We start from the raw sequence: 23,415 nt of genomic DNA, 5'->3' as shown, positions 1-23,415 counted from the left end.
TATTTACGCCTTCATCGCCCTGTATGAAGCTTCGTATGCTAAGTGCGACAATTACCATCTGCTGTTTTTCAGTGTTATTTCTGTCCAGCTTGCTGAAAGCTATCCAGAGTGTTTCAAAAGCAAAAGACTGCTGCCGTACAAAAAGTGCATAAAGCAAGCGTCGCTATAACCACATATGTCACACAAAACGAAGAAGGCCACTGAGTGTACAGGTGGTTTACTTCATATTCAACAAGCTTGGTTTTCTCTTTGCAAGTGAGTAAACTCAACTTGCCCGAAGAAATGGCCTGTGACAAACTATGTGCCAGGTGCCGTGTCCCCTGCAAAACTGAAGATGTGTACAAGATCCTAACACCCCGCAGCGGTTTCTACACTGGGCAAACAGGCTACTATAGAAACGACTGCTAATAACATGAAAACGGGCAGAAATTTGGCTATTCATTGGGCCCAACTGCAGGTGCAAGCCACAGTTCTACCAGATGTGTGTTGTTCACAGGAACTGGAGCTATACAAATGCAGATAAAAACAATGATGTTTGAAAGTAGTAGAGTTGAACTACATTCTGCATAAGCAGTGTTACCTGCAGTGCTGGTACCTTATAGTCACAATTCATGGCTGCACCACCATTGGGCTACCCATTGCTAGGTCTCGCGCTGTGCTTGAGGAAAACAAGACACCAACAGCCCCATCCAGTAAATCTGAGAAGCCAAGCACTAGAAGAAGATTAATGAAGCAGATGCACCCAATCTGGGTCATTATATGTAAGAAGAAAATTTAACATAGGACTGCCTTCAGAAGTGGGAAGGTGATGTGTCAGAACTTAAATGCGTGGCCGCCAGCTCTATATAAACTACACAGACATTGAGCAGGTGTATATAGCGCCTGTTGGCTAGATCGCGCTCTCCAAGATCAGTATTCACCACGAGTGTACCTTCAGCAGAGTGGCTGAAATGTAGAATTGTGGACTGGCAATCTTTTGATTGTATGTTTGAATACTCGCAGCACAATGAGAACTTTATTTCCAATATTCTAGCAAGAAATTTGGGAATTCCAGTGACAACACCAGTAGACATCAGAACAACCAGGGGAGTTAGCCCATAGCAGCTATTGCTGTAAAAAAGAAGACTAGCATAAGCACAAGAATTCAGATGGGCACACTACATACCTTTGTTCTGGTAGTGGCCCACTACTTTGGTGCTACAGTTAATGATCTCGAATGAGTTCAAGGAGCAAGAATTTAACCCAGAAAAGATATTATGCTTAACAGCTGTATTTAGTATCATTTTGCATATGCAGCTTTACGTAACCCGGTCCACACTTACCTAAAGCACATGACTGGATTCCTGAAAGAAAAAAAAAAGAGCTTTTGATATTGCTTTGGAGAAAATTCACCTGTTTCGGCGTAACAGTATATATACGTACTGCACATACCTGCATTCAGTATAACTTATCACCAGCTGTTAAGTCACCTTCTTACTTCATCAGCGAATCACTCCTGCAACCAAGTGTGCTGGTCCGGGTTATACCTGCATTTCCACATGTGCAGTTGGTAAAAAGTTTTCGTTGTTTACTGTAACTTGATATTTCCTACATTTGGTTGAAAAATAGGCTTTGGCAACACTGGCACCCCTAATGCCTAGGCAGCTTTCACGAAAGGCCACCAATACCTCCTCGTTGCAGGCTGTGCTCAACATCCTTGTTGGTTCGACTGTGACTAAGAACCCATAAATCTTTCCTCCGAAGCGGCTGGTATTGGTGATGGTTTAATGTAGAAAGAGGATATTTTCGGACATGTCAACCTTAGGCCAGAAACCAATCTGGCACAGGTGGAAATAGTCTTGTCTTTCCCAGAAGGTGGCTCAGCCTCGTGAGCAACATTCCTTCAGTCAATTTGTACACTGTTAATGTGGGTGAGACTGATCGAAGGTTGGCTATGGCGTCAAGTTTCTTGCTTGGTTTTGGTAGTGGCATCATGACCAAGTGTTTCCACTCTGTGAGATATTCCAATATTCGAAATTTCGTTGACTACAAGCAGTAGTGCTTGCTTTCTCGTTTCGGCAAGATTCCTCAACATCTGCAAGATGACTCCATCTTTGCCACATGCGCTTCAAGTGCTGACATGCTCGAGAGCAACAACATGTTCTGCCAACATAAAGAGGCTTTCCATTCCTTCCTTGGCAAGTGGTCATTAAGGTGCGTGCAACTCTGGTGACGGTCAGTCAGTGTTAGGTGGTCGGGGAAAGCATCTGCAGCTCGTTCCTCAAATTTCTCAGATGCGCACTGGAGATCGAGCAGCGTGTTTTCAATAGTATTACTGTATTTGGTTCATCCTGTTATAGCCGAGAATGTTTCACAGCATACTGAGACCTATACGCTCAAATGACACGCAGTGGCCCATCCACTAGTCTCTGGCAGGTTTCTTAGCAGGACATCTTGCCTGCTTAGTCTTGCACAGAACACTGATCAATGTTTGTTGCATACAGCCACAATTCAAGTATGCAGTATGCAGCTTGGCTTGTGTGATAAGATAGCTCGCCAGCTTAGGCAGCGTCAGCAGTTACAGCGCCGCTGTGGAACTAGCGATGCGGTCTATAAAAGCTGCTGCTTCCTGATAATAAAGGTTCTTTGGTTGTTGCTTATTGAAGGTGAAGGACGCACACTTCTTTGCGTCTAGTCACGACGTAAACATGGTGTCAGAAGTGACGCCCGCCGATCTGAGGCACCACGGCTCTCGGACGTCAGACTAGCCCTGAAACGAGGACGCCGCGGGCCCACTGAACGGTGCTAGACGCCGGACAAGTCAACAGATACATTGCAAGGTAAGGCCAAGTAAAATGGCTTTGTTTCAAATTGCTCCACCCGAGCCCTTCAGTTTCGCAACACCCAACGACTGGCCTCCCTGGAAACAGCGATTTGTTCGCTTCCGAACTGCATCTGGACCAGATAGGAAGCCAGAAAAGAGTCAAGTAGATGCATTGGTGTATCTAATGGGACCTCAAGCCTAGGATATCTTCGAAATGTTCAAACTTGAGCCTGGTGACCAGAAGTTTGAGGTAGTACTGCAGGATTACGAGGCCTACTTTGTTCCTCGACGGAACATTATTTATGAAAGGGTCAAGTTTGACACCCAAACGCAACAAGACGGTGAATCCGTTGAGGATTTTGTTACTGCATTACACGTGCTTCCTTCCACGTGCGACTACGGGGAGATTCGAGATCGTCTCGTGGTGGGTCTCCAAGACCGTAAGGTCTCGACAGCTCTGCAACTCGATCCGGACCTAAAACTACAGATAGCATTGTTGGTTGCACGACAGCACGAGACAGTCAACGAACAGCAGGCAGAGCTTCACCGCGTGCGAGAACAGGAAGTGCACCAAATACAGTCCTAGAGGAGTACGTGGCAAGTGGGGAAGAACATGCCTCCGTGTGAAAGTGGAAGCAACGTTCCGAAACCATGCGGCTGGTGCGGAAGAAACAGGCACAGTCAAGCGTCGTGTCCAGCGGAAGATGCAGTCTGAAGAAAGTGCGACAAAAGAGGACACTTCGAGGCGGTTTGCCGATCAACCAGAGCTGTCAGGAACGTCGAAAACCGGACCGAGGAACCAGGCTTCCACGGAGTCGCATCCCATTCATCCGCTTACAGATGGGAAGTTCCCGTTCTTGTTGAATCCTCGAATGTGGTATTTAAAATACATACTGGCGCGGACTAAACGGTCATTCCGGCGGAGCTGTTCACTCGCATCTTTCCCGCGACAAAGCTTCAACTAGCAAGGCGCCGGCTTCAGGGACCTGATGGTAAATTCCTTGCCATATGTGGTATGGCTGCCATGCGTGAAACTAAAATTCTGTCCAATGTTTCTGAGAAAGCAGCACTTAACTGCGAAGAACGCTTTTCTAAAATGCAGAATCAACTCGATGATTTCGAGCGAAAGATAACTTCAGGGGAGGATAATGCGCACTCCCTTCCAACCCACGAAGTGAGCATCTCCAAAACAGAAGATAAGGTCGACGATTTAGAAAACCGCTCCCGCAGGTGAAATTTACTATTTTACGGGCTTTCTGACTCTGAACAGAACGAACGATGGGAAACTTATGAGCGCCTGGTTCAGGAATTTTGCGACAATCATCTTGGTATGAAAGTGTCCTCAATAGCAAGACCGCACAGATTAGGTCGTTCCTCTAACGATAAAAAGCGACCTATTACTGCAAAGTTTTCGAATGACACAGAAATTGATGCACTACTTGGCTATGGTTACAAACTAAAAGATAAACCTTTCAGCATTTCCCGTGACTACTCTGAAACAGTGCGAAATAAACGCCGCAACCTTCTGCTATTTTCCAAAACAATACGAAAGGAAGGCGATCGTGTGCGACTCGTGTTCAACAAGTTGTTTATTAATAATGACCTTTATATTTGGGATAGCGATCAGAAATGCGCGAAGCGAGTGTCTGAAAGAGCTGCAGAATGACGAGTGTCATGTGATCACACTAAATATCAATCCACTGGACCGATATCAAGGAAGAACGACGCCCAAGACCGCATTCCTTTTCTTTACACAAACATAAGAAGTGTCATTTCTAAATCAGTACAGCTATCATCCATCATTGACTCATGTTCAGCATCGATTGTGATACTAACTGAAACATGGCTTACCGATACTGTCCCCGATACCTGCTTTCTGGAAAGCTGGATTTCATTTAACCACTTTCGATGTGACAGGACAAATCGAATAGGTGGTGGCGTTTTGGTGGCAGTGAAAAAAATATCTTTTCGCCACACGCATTCACCTTGACACTTCTTTAGAGTGTGTGTGGGTTTCCATAAAACATAAAGCAGGCTTTATAATCATTGGTGCTTTTTATCGACCTCCTGACATGGGCAATACGTTTTCTCGTGAATTCCAACGGCTCCTTGGAATCATTACTGTTCGTTTTTCTAAATCTCTAGTACTAATTTGCGGTGATTTTAATTTCCCCGAAGTTGATTGGGCTAACCTTTCAACAGCAACCTACCTATCTGAGGCCCACAGTTTCCTGCAGTCATGTCTCGACTTTTCTTTAACACAGCTTACCACCCGTCCTACGCGATCTTCGGCTACATCCGCTAATATTTTAGATCTAGTATTAACCACTGATCCTGACGTGTGCTTCGACTGAACTCATCAAGATGGGCTATCTGATCATGATATCACAACAGGTAGTCTTGCAGTTCCCTTTCCAAGACGTCCGTGTTCTGATAAGTACGTCCGATGTTACAATAGAGCGGATTTTGACAGCATAAACTCCGCGCTATCTGACTTCTCTTTACATTTCCTCAATAGATGCCAATTTAAAACCATTGAACATAACTGGGCTGAACTTAAAACCACTCTTACTGAACTAATTATTCGATTCGTCCCTCTAACAAAAATAGCCTGCACCCCGACAGGCCCGTGGTTTACCGTAAAGCTTCGGCGCCTTAATAATAAGAAAAAGCGTTTATATCGTAAAGCCGATAAAGCCCGCGACTCAGGTTCCTGTCATCGTTATAAGACCTGCGATCAGCAATATCAGTCACTGCTAAAATCATCTTAACGACATTTCTTTGCTTATGACCTAATTCTATGCTCATTAACAATCCTCAACGTTTTCGGCGCGTAATAAACCGAAGAGCTATCCCGATTTAACACTAGTTGATGAGCACGGTGATATGGTCCACCACTCGGAATGTGCTGATTTATTGAATAGCGCATATTCATCTGTATTTACACAGGAAGACACCATATCTTCACCAACCCTTGACAATCTCATTAACATATCAATGCCAGAAGTAATTGTTAGCGAAGCAGGTATTTCTTCTTTACTAAATAAACTTAAAGTTTCTTCCACCTCTGATCTCACTGGCATTATTAATAAAGTGTTAAAACATCTGTCACCTCGTTTATCACCAATATTGTGTGCACTCTTCTCGCAGTCTTTATCAACTAACACTATTCCGCGCGGTTGGAAGGTGGCAAAAGTCATACCCATTTTTAAGTCCGGAGACCGAACTCACCCATTAAATTACCGCCCCATCTCCTTAACTAGTACTACTTGTAAATTACTTGAACACATCTTGTATACTGAAATCATTAACTACTTAGAAGAGCACAAAATTATTGTTGATTACCAACATGGCTTTCGTCGTGGTTATTCATGCGAAGCACAGTTAACCAGCTTTTTACATGACATACATTCATACCTAGACCTAGGATTTCAAGTTGATGCCATCTTCCTGGATTTCTCGAAAGCTTTCGATCGCGTTGCTCACCATAGATTAGTACTGAAGCTAATGAACCATAACATACACCCAACCGTTATTGGATGGATTAAGGATTTCCTCTCATCCAGAGTACAATATACGTCTGTTAACAACAGTAATTCCTCTTCTACCAAAGTAACCTCCGGTGTTCCGCAGGGCAGCGTTCTTGGCCCTTTACTTTTCTTAATCTATATTAATGACCTGCCTAACTGTGTGTCTTCCCACATCAGACTTTTTGTCGATGACTGCGTAATATATCGATTAATTTCATGCGACAATGACAAAGATATTCTTCAAACCGATCTTAACGCTATTAACACATGGTGTTCATCATGGTTCATGACTGTTAATACAGCTAAAACGAAGTTATTATTATTTACTAGGCGCAGCCACCGTATTCGAACATCGTATGTAATATCTAACAACATAATTGAACTTACAACTTCATATAAGTACCTTGGTGTTCACTTACAGTCTGATCTAACGTGGCATCATCACATCCGCCTGACGTAGGCATCAGCTAACCGCTCTTTAGGCCTCCACAAACGCAACCTTAAGCATGCTCCAGCTAAACTACGCAGACTATCATACATCACATTAATACGCCCCAAAATCGAGTATGCATTGTTAAGAATGGCCGTACGTGCCAGCTTTCAGCCCGCTGCACGTGTTCCAAGCCCACCAGTCGTTGCGCCCTTCCGAGAGCTGCGAACGGCCGGCAGCCACGAGGCGCGTGTTCAACTCCGGAAATTGGTACTTGGCCGCACCACCCGGGACAAAGCAATTCTACGAGGCCCTCTGACGTCGGCACTGAAAGCTGGGCAGTACCGAGAACTGCGGATGACCGGCAGCCACGTGGCGCGCGGTCAGTTCAGGAATGTGGCACTCCGCCGCGCCACACCAGACGGAGCACAGTTCTACGAAGCCCTCGGTCGTCGACTCCGGAGCCTTTGTGTGTATGGGTTCGCACCTGTGTGTTTGCGTGTGTGTGGGCGTAAACGATACTGCGGAACGACTCCCCTCGGTCGTTGACTCCGAAGCCTTAGTGCGGGGCGGCGGCAAGTTTACAATGCTTGGACGAACCTTCCCGACCATTCCTGCTCCGTCCTCGTCCGAACGATGACGTCGAACTATGACGTCAAGCGGAGAGCTTATAAGCAGCGTTTGCCGGCTGCTAGGGTGCTCGTGTCGTGATCGTTGTCGGGAGCTGAGTGCTCCTTGTCATGCTAGAAATGAACTAGTGAGCGGTGTGCTCGTAAGCTGTTTGCTGTATGTTAGTTTTGCGGGCTCCATATGGGAGTCGCGCTAGTCTGCCAATGTATCTTGCTTAAACTGTTAATATGTACATAAATCCTGTTCACCGAGTTCCTGTCTACGAACTTCATCTCCTTCAAATGGTGGCAGCGGCGAGGTAGTCCGACGACTCCTACATCTGGTCGACAGCGGTAGGACCGTCCGACGAATCTTACAGCATCAGCTATCTGGGATCCTTTTCAAACATATCACCCAAGAAATCCAATCACTGCAAAACCGCCCGTCCCGTTTCATTTTTTTCTGATTATTCAACATATACTATCATTTCAGCACTAAAAGCTCGCGCTCAGCTTGACGACTTATCTCATCGCCGTAGAATTGCCCGCCTATCGCTGCTGCACAAACTTTATCATCATCCGCACCTTCACCGTATCTTCGAACCAGCGACAGCCTTCTTTCCACGCACAGACCATATCTTCAAGATAAAACGCATCAGTTTTCGCTCAGCTAACTATGCTAACTCCTTCGTTCCCCGAACAATTGTTGCATGGAATAACCTACCATCACACATTGCTACTGAAACCGATTTCGCAACCTTTCAGGAACTTTTCCGCAATAGTTACGCGTAAATATCCATCATGTACTGTTTCTTCATACGTTGTTCAGTGTATATATTGTTTTGATCATTTATCTTACCGTTCTGCGTGCACATTGTACAAGTGTATTCATGTCTCATTAATTTGTAAAGGTGACAACTGACGCAGTTTCGAGCAACACCTCGTTTTACTTCTTTTACATTGTGCCTATTTAATTCCCTTAATTTATTTTCTCAGACAGTTTGGTATTTTCTATCGGAATTTCACTTGACTAATGTATTTCGTATATTGTTTTACTTGTATATTTTGCTAGATATCGTACTTTTGTATAACTTTTGTGTTTTCTCTTGTAAAAATGTTGTATGTACTTCTGTTGTTTTTTTCCGTAATGCGCAAAGCTCACATTTTTTCATGTATCGGTTCCCCCTATGTAATACCCCTTCGGGGACCTTTAGGGGTATTATGAAATAAATAAATAAATATGATGTTTGCGGGAACGAGCAGCCGCGAGGACGTGTACGTAATTCAAGGCCTCCGTACCCCTCTTCTTGGGAAACCAGCAATAGAAAGGCTCTGCGCACTACTACAAATCTACCTAGTGAAGAAACTGGACCCCGTATCTGACTTTCCACCAGTGTTCCAGGGCCTGGGGACCTTCAAAGAAGAGTATGACCTCAAGTTGAATCCAGAAGCAAAGCCTTTCGCACTATCGTCCCCACGTAGAGTCCCTCTGCCTTTTGTTAAAAAAACAAGACTAGAGCTCGAGCGGATTAAAGCACTAGGCGTCATTTTTCCTGTTACCGAGTCTACTACAAGGTGCCATGGTTGTCGTTCTTAAACCCTCGGGTGCTGTTCGAATCTGTGTTGACTTCATGGAACTCAACAGATACGTTCAACGAGAATGGCATCCCATCCCGGCCGTCGAGTACACCATCGGAATGCTACGGGGAGCCAGCACGTTTTCGAAGCTCGACGACGAACTCGGGTTTCCGGCAGTTACCGCTGAGGGAAGGGAGCAAAGAATAGCTAACTTTTGTCACGCCGTTCGGGCGATTTTATTTCGACAGACTTCCGTTCGGAATTTCGTCGGCCTCCGAACATTTTCAAAGACGAATGGGACAGGTTCTTTCAGGACAGGAGTGAGTCGTCTGCCACATGGACGATGTGCTTATTTGGGGTGCCACGCAGGCGCAGCATGACGAGCGGCTTCGGGCAGTGCTTGACCGCCTCCGCAATGCGGGAATTACTTTGAACAGAGAAGTACGAGTTCCGTGTCACCCAAATTTCATTTTTGGGGCATACACTCGGGAACAACGCAGTGCGTCCCGATAAGCAACAGTTTGACGCAGTGACAGAAATGTCACATCCGACGTCCAAGACAGATTTACGGCGCATGATGGGCATGGCAAATTATCTGGCCCGCTTTGTGCCCCGCATGGCGAAAGTCCTTCAGCCTCTTTCTTCCATGATGAGCTCAAGACAGGATCTTGTGTGAGGTCCCGCGCAGGAAGTTGCCTTCAAGAAGTGGATGACTCTTCTTTCATCGGACCCTGTTTGGGGAATCTATGAGTCAAACACGGAAACAGTGGTCACAGAGGCGCCTCATCGTACGGTCTTGGAGCTGTCCTGCGCCGAAGGCAAAGATACGGTCAGTTCAATGTGATTTCTTATGCTTCCAGAACTCTTACAACCACCGAACGGCAATACGCCTACATTGAAAAAGGACTTGCCCTCTTGTGGTCTAGTGAAAAGTTCCATGATCATCTCGTAGGAAAGCGCTTTAGCCTCGAGACAGATCACAAACCACTGGTATCTTTGGGTCAAAAGGAATTGACGAACTAACAACGAGGCTACAAAGGATGCGCATGCGCCTGACGCGCTACACGTATGATATTGTGTATGTTCCAAGCCGGGACTTGACGGTGGCGGACGCGCTTTCTCGGTAACCTCTTCCACAAGCGGAATCCCTAAAACTGGAGGACGAGATCCCGGGCTATCTGCGATTGGTGACTTCGTCAGTCTCGGTAACAGCGCCGAGTTTACAGCTTATCGCCCAGGAGCAAGAGCCAGACCCGGTATGTGAAGCTCTTATCAACCTGTGTACAAAAGGTTGGCCAGGCCGTCGAGATGTTGGGTTTGACCTAAAGCCTTACTAGAATGAGAGGCAAAGCACTGCCCTTGTTGAAAGCCTGCTCATGTGTGGCTCTCGGATAGTGATCCTATCGACACTACGGCAGCCCGTCCTTAAGATAATTCACGAGGGACACTTCGAAATCGAGAAGTGCCGGTCACGTTCCAAGAACTCAGTTTGGTGGCCAAGTATAGACGCGGACATTGAACGACTTGTTAAGAACTGGAACAGCTGCTTCACGCAGACCACCAACCGAAAGTTGCCTCTGCAACAGACCAAGTTTCCAGATAGGCCATGGCATCGCATTGCAATGGATTTATTCTTTCTTAAGGGAAAATGGTGGCTGATCACCACGGATTATTTTTCACGATACCCGGAGCTCCTACCGCTGAATAACCTGACTTCATCAGCAGTAATAAACCACTGCAAATCAATTTTCGCAAGACACGGGATTCCGGAAGTAGTTGTTCCGATAATGGCCGCAATTCTCTAGAGCCTTCGGCGCTGAATTTTCAAAGTTTGCATCAGAGTGCAACTTTCAACACGTGACGTCTAGCCCTCATTACCATCAGAGCAACGGAATGGCAGAGTCCCCCGTGAAAATTATCAAGGGCTCCTTAAAGAAAACTGCTCACGCTTACAAAACTCTTCTGGCCTACACGACAAGCCCACTGAAGAACGGATGCAGCCCCGCCGAGTTGCTCATCGGGAGACGACTGCGCACGGCCCTGCCTACGTCCTGCGAAAGCTTCCAGCCTCGGACACCAGACTTCCAAGAACTGGCAGCTTTCGAGAGGTCGCAGTGTCGGCGCCAGAAGAGAGACTACGACCGACGTCACGGAGTGCGCGATCGGCCCGAGCTGTCTGAAGGAACAGACGTATGGATCGTAGACCTCCAAAGAGGAGTCGTTAGAGGAAGCATCGACGAGCCCAGATCATACTGGGTCGACTCCGGCCAAACTTTTCTACGCAGAAATCGCACTCATTTCGTCCAGCTGCCTCCGACTAGTTTAGAAGACAGCCGAGGAACAACACAACTGACAGCGGAATCACCAGAAATATGCAGTGAAGAAAGAAGCAGCGTGCAACAGTGTAACGATCCCTGTCACAATCACACACGAAGCGGAAGGTGTGTGGTTCCTCCAGAACAATTTCAACCTTCGTAACAAGTGTGGCTTCATTCAAAAAAAAAAAAGGGGGAGAGGGAAATGTGTGATAAGATAGCTCGCCAGCTTAGGCAGCGTCAACAGTTACAGCGCCGCTGTTACACTAGCGATGCGGTCTATAAAAGCCGCTGCTTCCTAATAATAAATGTTCTTTGGTTGCTGTTTGTTGAAGGTGAAGGACGCACACTTCTCTGCGTCTAGTTGCGAAGCAAATAGCTTGCTCACCCCAAAGTTGCAGCAGGTGCTTGTCAGGGCTGGATGTTGCCCCAGTAAGCTCTAGGCCGCATGTCGCTCTTTGGAGTGTGTAAAGCATGCGTGTTGCTAGCGATTCTTCGACACCTTCACATTCTGCAGACTGAAGTGCATCACAGAAATGATCCCAGCCTGAAACTCTGATTTTGTGAATGTGGCACATTTTCACCCCTACATGAAGTGTTATATCGGATAATGGTCGCTGCCTCTTGGGGCAGAGTCACACTGACGTTTGGATAAAGGCCCCAGTTGCCCATGCTAGGTAAGTGTGCTGCCCTTCTTGTTTTAATGGAGGGTGTGGCAGTTGGCAATGTTGGTGTCATTTGTTAATTTGAGGTCTGTGGTGAATGCTTCGTCAAGATGGCATCAACTTGGCCGTACGTGTTTGCATCCCCAATGTGGGTGATGTGCATTGAGCTCAAATCGACTGTGTATTCTGTGCTCAGGAAAGCGAATTTGAAGATGTCAAAGCCAAGTGAAGTCGCCTCGGCTGCGGTGCCTGGTTTTGGGGCAGAGGTAGACCAATGCCAAAACGGCTTCTTTTCACTGCCTTAGCCTGCAGCGCACCACCACAACCTTCTGATGAGACACATGTTTATTAAAGCTGCTATTTCCGTACCCTAATTCAATAATAGCCAATTTTAGGAGCTGCGAATTAAGCTTAGTTCGGAAGACTGTTGATTTTTTAAGTACTTCTGGTAGCTTATTGCTTGGTTAATTTTATAGTTGGGCATGACATGCTTCGTGCTTAAAAAATGACCTGTTTAAGGGATTCTTGGAGTAATAGGACAGGCAACTCCCACTGAGTGGTCACTGCTTTTGTCGCAAGATGTGGCAATGAGCTGGGCAGATGCTGTCACGACAGCGTAGTGTTTAGGTTGTAAGAGTATAGAAGAAACAAAATTGCAGTTGTGAAGTTCAAAGCCCTACTTTTACAGCTTCTCTTCATACTGCTTACATTAGAGAGCTTTAGATTAGTGGACGCAAGCAGCATGCGTAAACAAGAACCCTGTTTGGGTACCTCTGGGAGCCATGTGGTTCGCATAACCAAGCAGTACACGAGTCGCTTGCATTCTTAATCCAATAGTATTATTTTCATTTTAAAGCAACCAATATCGCAGTGAGTGTGATCAACTTGCATCAATATCCTAGAAATTTTTAAGCACTTGGTGTTTCGGTACTGTTTAAAGCACTTCACCACACCCTTGGCCACTAGACTTTTGCTTTCCAGCATTACTTGCAAATAATTCTTAAGCGTTTAGATTGTTTTTCTTTGCTGTAAGGTTAGTTTGACAGTCCTAACAAATTTGTTAAAGTTAAGGTCTGGGCTGTTGTATTGGCCATGTCATTCTAAAACGGTTAGGTCTGTCACTCAAAGCATTGTCAACTTTAGGAACATTCACCTCACTACATATATGTATTGCGGTGGGACCATTCAGCATGTGAAAATAAAAATACCGGCAAATGGAGAGTTCAAAAGCACCTGAGATTATACTAAAGCGGGCGGGGCAGTATCTTCAGGGTAACGGGGACATAAAAGCTGGAACTAGGGCTGCCAAACATCCCGTCAGCGCAATACAGTTTGCTTCATCGCATCAGACAAGTGTGCTGCAATGAAGTTATTGCAGACGCATATACACATTCATGCGTCCCAACTTTGGATAGAACCTTGCGTCCCATTGCTAAAACTAAGAGCGCGAAAAACGGGCAGAGATGCACCTGAGCATTACAGAGCACAGTATTAAGCTCCACCTCATTTTGTTCATCGATCCTTTAGTACCAATAATATTAAACATGTACTCTGCAATTTAGTTCGTGGAATTCTGGCTGACCACGTGATGTCACTAAAGCTCCGTTATGTTCACAGCACTACGCCATTATTGTCGTAAAGCCAACGATAAAAGTAAATCATATGAAGTCACGGATAGCCCACTAGCGCTGAACACGATTAAAAACATGCGCTGCCCCATTTCAAGGACGCGTGAACAGTTCTGAGCAAACTTGACCTTAAGCATTCTATTAGTTACGTAACGTAAGTCGTTGCGAGGAACACGTACAATACCTCCGGCTACGACGCCCGTCAAGTAAAGGCGCATGTGCGATGGCATCACGCTGCCTAAAAGGGTGAACACGGCGACGCTGCTGCAAAGCGCCGGTTCGCAAATTGCATTGGCGAGCCGCTACGCAACTTGACTATTTCGATCGTCAGCAGCACTTAATTCTTCAGAAATACGGGTCTTACACTACCGGAGTTCACGGAGACCAAAAGTCGATATGCCACACCACTGCTACTGCACGACTTTTCGCCAACAAATACTGAACGGACTACAGAGACTTCGTACGGATCATACGACCGGCGGTTGGCGTGAGCCTGAGATTCAATGCGCCACATGGCGCCACGGCATCACTTGGCGCCACCATCGCGCCTTTTCAAAAGTCCCAAAACGATCCTGTCCCTAGGCCCCTAGGATCAGTTCACGCGAGGGATTTTTGTACATTTAGACGCACGCCTCGGCTGCGACGGAGAGCAATGACGTTAGTACTGGTGCAGCCATTCGCGCATTCGCATGAGGTTGCGCCGGAGTTTTCGGCGTAAAGGCGACAAACGGGCTGACGGACGAATCAGCTAGCCATATACAGCTTTGCTGTAAAACACCATGATCAGGCTAGTTAGTGCCTTATCTGCCGCGCCTCTGCCGATGTAACACGTTGCGTTTGGTGTTAATTGGAAAGAAGCTCTTGTTATCTGCTAGGAATTACTATAGTCCGCACGTACACATAATGAACGTAGCCTTGTCGGAGATGGCGACCACACAATATCACTTGGCGCGAAAACACTGTGCACGTGACTGTCTCGCACAAGGGGCGTGCCACGGATGTGGCGCCACCCATCCACACAGTGGGGAACGCTCGCGCGTAGTTCCAGACACCCCCACTATGTGGCTGCACCCGTCCGCATCCGAAGACCGAAACCAGAACTTAATCGCGGACACAACACTTTTCCCCCCTTAGAAGGATGCCTTGTACCAATAGGCTGCCGTATGATTCGTGCTGGTCGTTTCGGTATGCTGGATTCGGATTCGAGTGGACGCGATCACGGCATCCCAGGGCGGCCGCATTTCGATGGGGGCGAAATGCGAAATCACCCGTGTACTTAGATTTAGGTGCACGTTAATGAACCCCAGGTGGTCAAAATTTCCGGAGTCCCCACTACGGTGTGCCTCATAATCAGAAAGTGGTTTTGGCGCGTAAAACCCCATAATTTAATTTTTTTGATGACGGCATAGATGGTTTGCTGTCTGCTGGATTACTCCATGCCCCACGTGAGCATTGCTGAGGCTTGCCTGTCCAGCTTAACTTCGCCGGTACGCTTCCTGAGCTGGCTTAGATGGCGTCTCAGAATTCTTTCTGCGCATTTCACAAGCCAAGATTTGTGGCCCATCCGCATAAACCAGACTTCCTACCGTCCAGTACGGCCCCTTGCTGAATTGTTTTACCCATACGGCTTCTCCTTGCATGAGTTGACGATTATTGCGTAGGTCAGCTTGCGCAGCGACCTGCCCTTGCGATGCAATGATGAGGCCCAACTGGTTCGGCAGCTCCCGCCCGAACATGGCTTTAGCCGGTGTTAGCCCGGTCGACTGATGCACAGTGATATGCTGCCGAAACAGAAAACGTGACAAGCGAACACTGAGCGAACCGGACGATTCTCTGGCCTGCGCCCTCTTCAGTTCTCCAACATAACGTTCTGCTTGCCCATTTGTAGCGGGGTGGTAAGGGGCTGAGGTTACGCTTTGAATGCTATTTCTCTGGTAGAAGTCTTGTATCTCGAATGACACAAACGCAGCCCCATTTTCCGACACAACCTTGCGTGGTATGCCAAACGTGGCGAATAGAGAGCGCAGCACACTGATGACTGCTACTGACGTCGGGCTCTTCATTGGTCGCACCTCCACCCACTTGGTGAAAGCATCGACAACCAAAAGGTATGTCCCTCTACTGGACCTGCGAAGTCCACTTGCAATGTGTGCGATGGTGTCATTGGCTGCGTTCAATTTGGAACTGGAGCCTCTTTGCATCGTTCTGGGTGCGCTGGCACTAGTCGCATGACTTCACAGTTGTTTCGATCTCGGTGTCCAAGCCAGGCCACCAAAGATAACTGCGCGCAAAAGCTTTCATGGCTACATTTCCACGATGGCCCGCGTGCACCAATGAAATGGTGTGTTCTCGCGCTCCTGCCGGTATGACAATTCCTAAAAGTCATGGTTTTTTGCCTCAATTTAACCCACACAAAAGGAAGACACAAAGGCAACAGGGGCAGCACTTCCAACTGGTTTGTGTATATATATTCATGGGTCAAAGCCAAAATTAAACCAGTTGAAAGTGCCGCCCGTGTTGTCTTTGTGTCTTCCTTTTGTGTTCGTTAAATTGCGACAAAAAACATGCGTTTTAGCAAGCACCAACTAGGCCAACAAGCGATTCTGTTGCAACATATGACAATTCTTGAGCCCCAGCTGATGCATTCTGGATGGATAGCAAGTTCGGTGGCACTTCTGCGGTATGGGGTGAAACTCTCCCTGAAGACGCTGCACGGTGCCATTCTGTGCTCCTGCAATGACCTCTGCTCAGCTGTCAACGGCGGTCGTGGTAACGCCTCGAACATGAGCACGTCTCCGGGTGGGTTAGGTTGGCAGTCTGGCAGAGGCAGTCTGCTCCGCGCATCCGCATTCTGATGACTACCGGCACGATACTGGAGGTCATAGTTGTATGCTGAAAGTTTAAGGCACCACCTTTTCATTCGGGGCGAAAGCATTTCCGGTACCGGCTTCCGTCGTACGAGAATCCCCAGTAACGGCTTGTGGTCAGTCACGAACGTGACTTCTCGACCCACAATGTACTCGTGGAAGTGGGTGGCTCAAAAATCTACAGCGAGACCTTCACAGTTCAGTTGTGCATAGTTACGTTCGGCATCACCCAATGTCCGGGTTGCAAACGCAATCGGTGCCTCTCTGCCTTGGCTCTCCAGCGGAGCAAACACGGCACTTGCAGCATAAGGTGAAGCATCACATGAAATCAAGAGGGGCTTGTTTTTCTCAAAGTGTGACAGGACAGTCCTCAACAACAAGGACTGTTTGAGCTCATCAAATACCTTTTAATGCCATTGCTCCCACTTCCAAGTCTTGTCCTTTGCCAGAAGTTCATACAGGGTTGATGCTACTGTAGCATGGCGCTCCAGAAAGCGATCATAGAAGGCCAACATGCCCAAAAATACTGCAGCGTCTGCTTAGTTGTGGGCGCTGGTGCTTTCACGATAACTTCCAGTTTTTCATCAGATGTGTGAATCCCTGCTGCATCAATCTTGTGACCCTAGAATTTAACCTCTCTACACCAAACTGACACTTCGATTTACACAATCGAAGGTTTGCCTGAGCGAGCTGCTGCATAACTGACGCTAGGCGGTCCTTGTGCTCTTCTGATATTGCTCCGCTCACGATGATATCGTCCAGGTAAACCCAAACTCCCGGCAAGCCGCTCAAGGTGGTATAAACCGCTGGAATGGTGCTGGGACGGCTCAAACACAACATGGTAGCCTGTTTACCTTGTACAGCCATTTTGTAGTGTTTGCAGTGAGAATCTGTGCTGTCGTTGGAGTCGCATGAAGTTGAGTGCAAGCTTGAGCCCAGTACAACGTGCTGAAAACCCGGCCACCTTTCAAAGTGCTAAACACTTACTCTGTTGTGGGCAGGGGGTATGAAGCCTTTTTCGCAGCCTCATTTACAGTACAGCGGTAGTCACCGCAGGCACGCAAGCTTCCGTCTTTTTTCCGCACCCATACTAGCGGTGTAGCCCAGTCTGAGTGTTGGACCGGCTCCCAAATACCGTCATCTACGTAGTTGTCAATCTGCGCTTCTGATGCTGCGCGCATGGCAAAGGGCAGAGGCCGTGCCTTTAAGAACTTGGGGCTTGCCCCCCCCCCCCCCCCCCCCCTTCTTCAGTTCCAGATTTACTGGCGCACCCGTGTGTCCTGTGGTGTCTTCATGAAAAATGTCTACATGCGTCTGTAGCAACTCCGTCAAACTGCCTTCCTCCGTTCTCTGGTGAATTCCGTGATGCTCGATGCCCAGCCTGTCAAACAAATTGCCTCCCAACAAGCTGCATCCAGTGTCCTGGACAACGAGAAGTGGTAGCTTGCAAGCTGTGTTCTTGTGACGAACCATTGCTGTCGCAGTTCCGACAACCTGCCGTTATTGACCTGACCAGATGTGCAGATGTATACTGCCTCAGAGTGTGTGCCATACGGTTTGAAATGTGTCTCTGCTAACCATGGTGCACGGTGCACCGGAGTTGACCTCAAAAGTCACAGGTTTTCCGTGCACTGTAAGAGTCGGAGTAAACTTCGGGCGCTGAATCTGTCTGCCACTGTACAGAGGTCATGCAAAGTTGAAACCTCAAGTTTGGTTTGGTTAGTCACTTCCGCAGTCCGTGAAGTTTCTAAGGAGATGCTGCGCTGGTATGTCTTTTCCTCAGCCTTCTTCCTCGAGATGCAAGCCTTGGCAATGTGCCCTTGTTTCCGGCAGTAATTACAAATAGTGCTGAACTTACACGTCTTGGGACTCTGCGAACCGTCGCAACGCTAGCAGCGTTGCGCTTGGTGAGAATGCATCTTGATGCTAAGGTGGGATCGTTCCCCACCTGCGGAGATCGAAGCACTGTCGCCGGCGTGCCTAGCCGCCTTGTTGACTTCCGCGCGATCAGCTTTTATGTGTCGTTGCTGCTGGACGGCGCTTTCCGCCCGAATGTCGAAATCATAAGCCTTGCAAGAGGTCAGATCCTGCTCTGGAAACAGTCGCTGTTGAAGATTCTGGTCGCGGAGACCAAACACGAAGCGATGGCGCAACATCACATCTAAACGCAGAAGCGTAGGATTGCGGCCCGTAGCTTCCTCCCTTGTTGGTGATGCCATTCCCTCAACTGGCGTCGCCGTGGCTGTTGTTGCCGTCGGCAGCGTGCCGAAATGGCAGCTCGCAGCCAACTTGCGTAGAGCGGCAGCGTAGTCGCTTACCGACTCGCCTGGGAGCTGATCTAGCCTTTGGAAAATCGCCGCGAGATCGACCTATAGGTGGCAGCACTGTCGCCCCGTTAGTGTGGATGCGTCGCCCGTGCGGTGTGTGGAAGTGTAGGGAGCTACCGTTTTCATTTCGCGATTCTGTGCCCCGTGCCCGCAGAAAACGCTTCATTTACCATCGTGAGATATTGTTCGGTTCCGCAATGCAGCACATATTGCACAGAGCCAGGGATAAGCTTTCACTACTATCCCGTTGACGCGGCACGTCGCCGAGAATGGCTCGTCAGGCTTCGGAACGGCAAGGCGCCTCCAAGTATGCGATGGTGTGCAGTAAGCATTTCGACGATGGTGCGTTCAAGCGTTCACTGACGAAAAAGGATGGCGAGCAGTCAAATCTGATATCACGTTTGGGAATCCTAATCGGCAATCTGGGCATTAATGTTTGCTGCATGCGTAGTTGCTGTGTGGTTGCTGGGCGTGTGAAGATCGTTGCAGTCCGCGAAAGTTCGTGTCGGCGTGGCCTGGGATGCCAGTAATGAGTTGCCTGTGCTTTTATATACTTCCGCAAGTAAATTAACCGTGTCTCCACGCATGCAATTTATTTTATATCCTTCATGCGCCGCCTGCGCAGTGAATGCAAAGTTCGCGCTCAGCTGCGAGTCCGTCAAAACGACCGTCACCGAGCGTGACTAGTTGTCTCGTTTTCCGTTGTCTTTCCTCAGCCACGGGAACTGTTCTCAGTGTTCCGAAGTGTAAATACGAGCACCGAAACACGGCAAGTGTGTACGCATGATTTCGTGCAGATTAAAGGCTAAACCTCATTAGCGCGATTTTGTGCGCGACAGTGACGGGCGACGGGTTCGCGCGACGGATCGGGCCGTCGCTTGAACAGATCGCTCGGTCTTGTCGCGCGATCGCTCGGTTTTGCAAATCTAGAATTCGTCACTCGTCGCCCGGAAGTGCTATGAGCGACTAGCCAATAGCGCAAAGCCGGAACTGGATGTACATAACTCCAGTACTTCCGATTGTCGCACGGAACGAGCAAACGATTGAATTTTTATACGTGCGAGGATAAGAACCTACTGCAAGACTTTCAGGAATAGTTATGCTGCTTTTTACAGTAAAACACATCAACTTACTTTAATAAAGCACGCGTCACGCTAGTTTCGGCGCCTATATTGCTGCCCTCATACCGGCAACACTGGGGAGACGTCGCTCGAAGTCATCGCTCGCATGGGGTGCAACTTGTAGGCGACGAGCGAACGCGACAGCCATCTCCATCGCGTCGCTTGTCGCTGTCGCGTGCAAGATCGCTTGCATGGGGTTTATACTTAAACAGTGTCGTTTCGCGAGCCACCAGCAGATGGTCCATTAAGCGATGAACGAACATGCGCGAGCGAATTTATTGCTACTGCTCATATTGATATATTTTTTTCTCTTTTATAGGGGGGCGGAAAAAATTGAAGCCCGATGCACTGCATTCAAGCACCACTGCAAATTCAACTGCGATTCAATTAAAGGGATCTAATGATTGTGATACAACATAAATTATACGCTGCATGCTTTATTTGAGCTTCGTGTAACGGTTGCAACTGGTTATAAAGCGACTCGAAAGCATTTCACAACGGTAGTAACACTCTGAAACTAACTCGCGATTTCGTAGGTCTGGCTAAAAACAAAAATTGATAAAGTAACATAAGTTCTCTAAATTTATCGCATAACGTAAACACATCGCAAATCCGCGAGTCAGCTTAGTATGATGTAATGTAAACAAATCGCGATACGCGCCGCGACCAACTACATCCGAACAACTTGCGGCAATACTTTACCCTGCAGGGCATGTGCAGTTCAATTCTGCTATCTTTGTCTCGTCGGTTCAATTCAGGCCGACTCGGTGTGGGTCTTTACTAAGCGCGGACGACTGCAGCACGAATGCGATAACGTCCACAGGACCGTCAGAGCAGCAGGTGGAAGCGACGGCACTACACTCAATGATGTGGCCCGCCGAAACAACTTCGTCGCCTTCGACGAGACACCTGACACCGTCCCCAACATGGTTGAGAATTGTGCTTAGAGGCAAGGGTGCTGTAAAACGGAAAAAGAACGCACGTTAACCTCACAACACGTTGAAAGGAGACGAGCGCACATGGTGAAGTCGCGTTAAGCAAATGCTTTTCGCATCAGTACACTAAAAACGTACGGCGATTTACTTTACGAATTTCCGTTACAAAAATGAAAGAATAACAGGTTGAGAGGTTACTCACCATCGAACAAACCGTCCTCGTCAACATCCATCGTGATTTCGCGAACTACGATCGCTGCACACTGCGGCTGGAGCGGCGAGGGGCCACCGGCATCCACACTTAGGAGCTTCGTCACCTCGCCGCTAGGAGCCGACTCTGTTCGATCTCGAGGCCAATAGACCTCAGACTCTGCCCAGGCGGCGCTGCGGAAAAACCCGTCACCAGCGCCCCCATCGCAGCCTTGGCGCTAACTGGGTAGTGCAAGAAGAGCTGTCCGCAAGCGAAGGTGCATAGACCACAATGGACCCTTCTCTTTCGTTTGTGTTGAGGCACGGTTTCCTAAAAATCAAGGACCTGGAAAACTTCTTCCGCCTATCCACGCTTCGGAAAGGAAGCTCAGCAGGGCGAAGTACGTGTACAATATAAAATAAAGTCTCAAGTGTCATTTCGGCGTGCTGCAACTCGCAAATACGGAGAGCATCAGGTTTGTCTATAGCCATATCAGCATAAAAATCTAAGCATTTCAAATTGGTTCATATTGAATATGTCCTGAACACCAGACTTAAGTATCTCCTATATTTTTATGTATTTTATCGTAATGTTTTGTCTCGCAATTATTTACAGAGAGCAAATCCTTTATAAGCCTTTTCCCGGGCAGCAGACAGAAAACGGTTTCCAAGGCAGCAAACAGCTATCATAACGAAAGTAAGCTTCCTACAGTGCCTACGCGCTGCATCTTTCTTTCTCGCAGGAGCTACAGCATCGCTCAGTACCTTAATTTGAACTTTTCGCAGACGCTTCGAGCAACAAGCGCGCACAAATAAATGTAAATAAACGCGACATTTTTTTTCTTTACACACATGCGTTACCTCGCAATTACTCATCCAGTGCTCCTATACAGCAACTTTATTGCTCACATTTGAAAAACGCAGTCGAGCAGGCTCAGTACATTGCGAAGCGTGCTTGTTGTATCGGCGCAGGACATGCAAAATACCGAAAGTAGAAATGTGCTCGCGATACGACGATGCTCTAGAACAGGATTTTGAATTCATAAACGAACCAAAATGTTTGGTTAAGCTGACCTGCCAAATCTCCCCGTTCCACTTGTTGAGTCAAGCGGACGCAGACGTCTGTTAAAAGGTGGAGATATCGATGGTACATAAGCAGGATGGTTCGCAACGTTGTTTTTTCTGTTACTAACGAAGTGGCGGCTGCAGATGCTCGAGATTTAGCATGGTTACCACGGTCCTCCGTCAGGGCCACGCAACACAATTACAGAATAACAAAACTGTCGCACTTTCTCATGCGAGCCGCTGTGTTGTGGGGAATGCAAGTAATCCGATTAACCAACAGGTTGAACGGCCCGTATCCAGCGCTCTCGCCTTTCCCCTTCATACGATCGCAATGGAAATCGGTAAAACTGAACGTTGTTATCCTGCCCTTCACGTTCATGGCGATTTACAACACAACAGTAGCGTCGATTGCGGCGTTTCTTCGTAGCGCGCGGAGCTATCGTGGTTGCCGTCGCTTCCGCCATCAGTCTGAAGAGTGAGCCAGCAAGCGCTTTATGGCACTTCGGCGGCGCGTCCGACTATCGTAGAAATTCATAGCTCTCTGTCTGGGTGTTAAATGCGCAAAACACTCGCAATGTGGACCAAAATCTAGTTACATCGTTGTTTCGCAGTTGCTATCTGCATAGGCAACTTAGCAAGGGAGTCGGGCTTCGCACTACTCAATTACTGCCTCTTCGCAACGGCAGGTGGCGCTACGTGTCTTGCAAAACTCCAGAGTCTGACGTCCATAGACTTCGGACGGACGAGGGTCGTAGACTGCTTGAAGTGCGGCCACGATCTCGGCATAGCTCACTTGGTCGGGCGCCTTTGGTTGAAGCAGTACAGAAACCACGTCGTAAATTTGAGCGCCGCACAGTGTAAACAAGCGTGCTCGTTGCTTTACAGGGTGAGTCACATCGTTCGCTTAGAAGAACTATTGTAGCCCGCCGAACCACGATGCCCAGTTGAAGGCAGTAAACTCCTCCAAACGTGAGGCAAAATTATGCTCGCGTTCAGCCATGACTCACTCGAGGCTGCACGATACCCTCTGGGCTTCCCTGGCACGGATGATCCCCCTCGTCGCCAATATTATGTACTAGGAATTACTTTATTCCACACGTACACATAATGAACGTAGCCTTGTCGGAAATACCGACCACACAAAATCCCTTGGCGCGCAAACACTGCCCACGTGACTGTCCAGCACCAGGGGCTTGCCAGGGATGTGGCGCCACCCATCGACACAGTGGGGAATGTTCGCGTGTAGTTTCGGACACTCACACTATGCGGCTGCACCCGTCTGCATCCAAAGACCGAAACCAGAAGTCAATCACGGACAGAACAGCTGTGATAGCTGTATTCTTGGCATAGATAA

General features: G+C 47.9%; 1 long non-coding RNA gene and 1 pseudogene across 2 annotated transcripts; one reads left to right on the top strand and one right to left on the bottom strand.

The window, feature by feature from the left end:
• Nucleotides 1-974: 974 nt before the first annotated feature.
• On the bottom strand, nucleotides 975-23,199 carry LOC140214218 (uncharacterized). Of its 2 annotated transcripts, XR_011891142.1 has the most exons (6): nucleotides 22,795-23,199; nucleotides 21,010-21,169; nucleotides 20,575-20,830; nucleotides 1,432-1,526; nucleotides 1,323-1,343; nucleotides 975-1,110 (listed from the first exon to the last, which is right to left on the bottom strand). It is a non-coding gene; the product is annotated as an uncharacterized lncRNA (long non-coding RNA). The 2 variants fall into 2 exon arrangements; XR_011891141.1 differs by having other exon boundaries at nucleotides 975-1,343.
• On the top strand, nucleotides 9,488-12,158 carry LOC126517652 (uncharacterized; annotated as a pseudogene).
• Nucleotides 23,200-23,415: the final 216 nt, after the last annotated feature.

This window comes from Dermacentor andersoni, chromosome 11 (assembly GCF_023375885.2).
Source record: "Dermacentor andersoni chromosome 11, qqDerAnde1_hic_scaffold, whole genome shotgun sequence".
Lineage (NCBI taxonomy): Eukaryota > Metazoa > Arthropoda > Arachnida > Ixodida > Ixodidae > Dermacentor > Dermacentor andersoni.
This window is presented reverse-complemented; position numbering and strand designations above follow the sequence as displayed.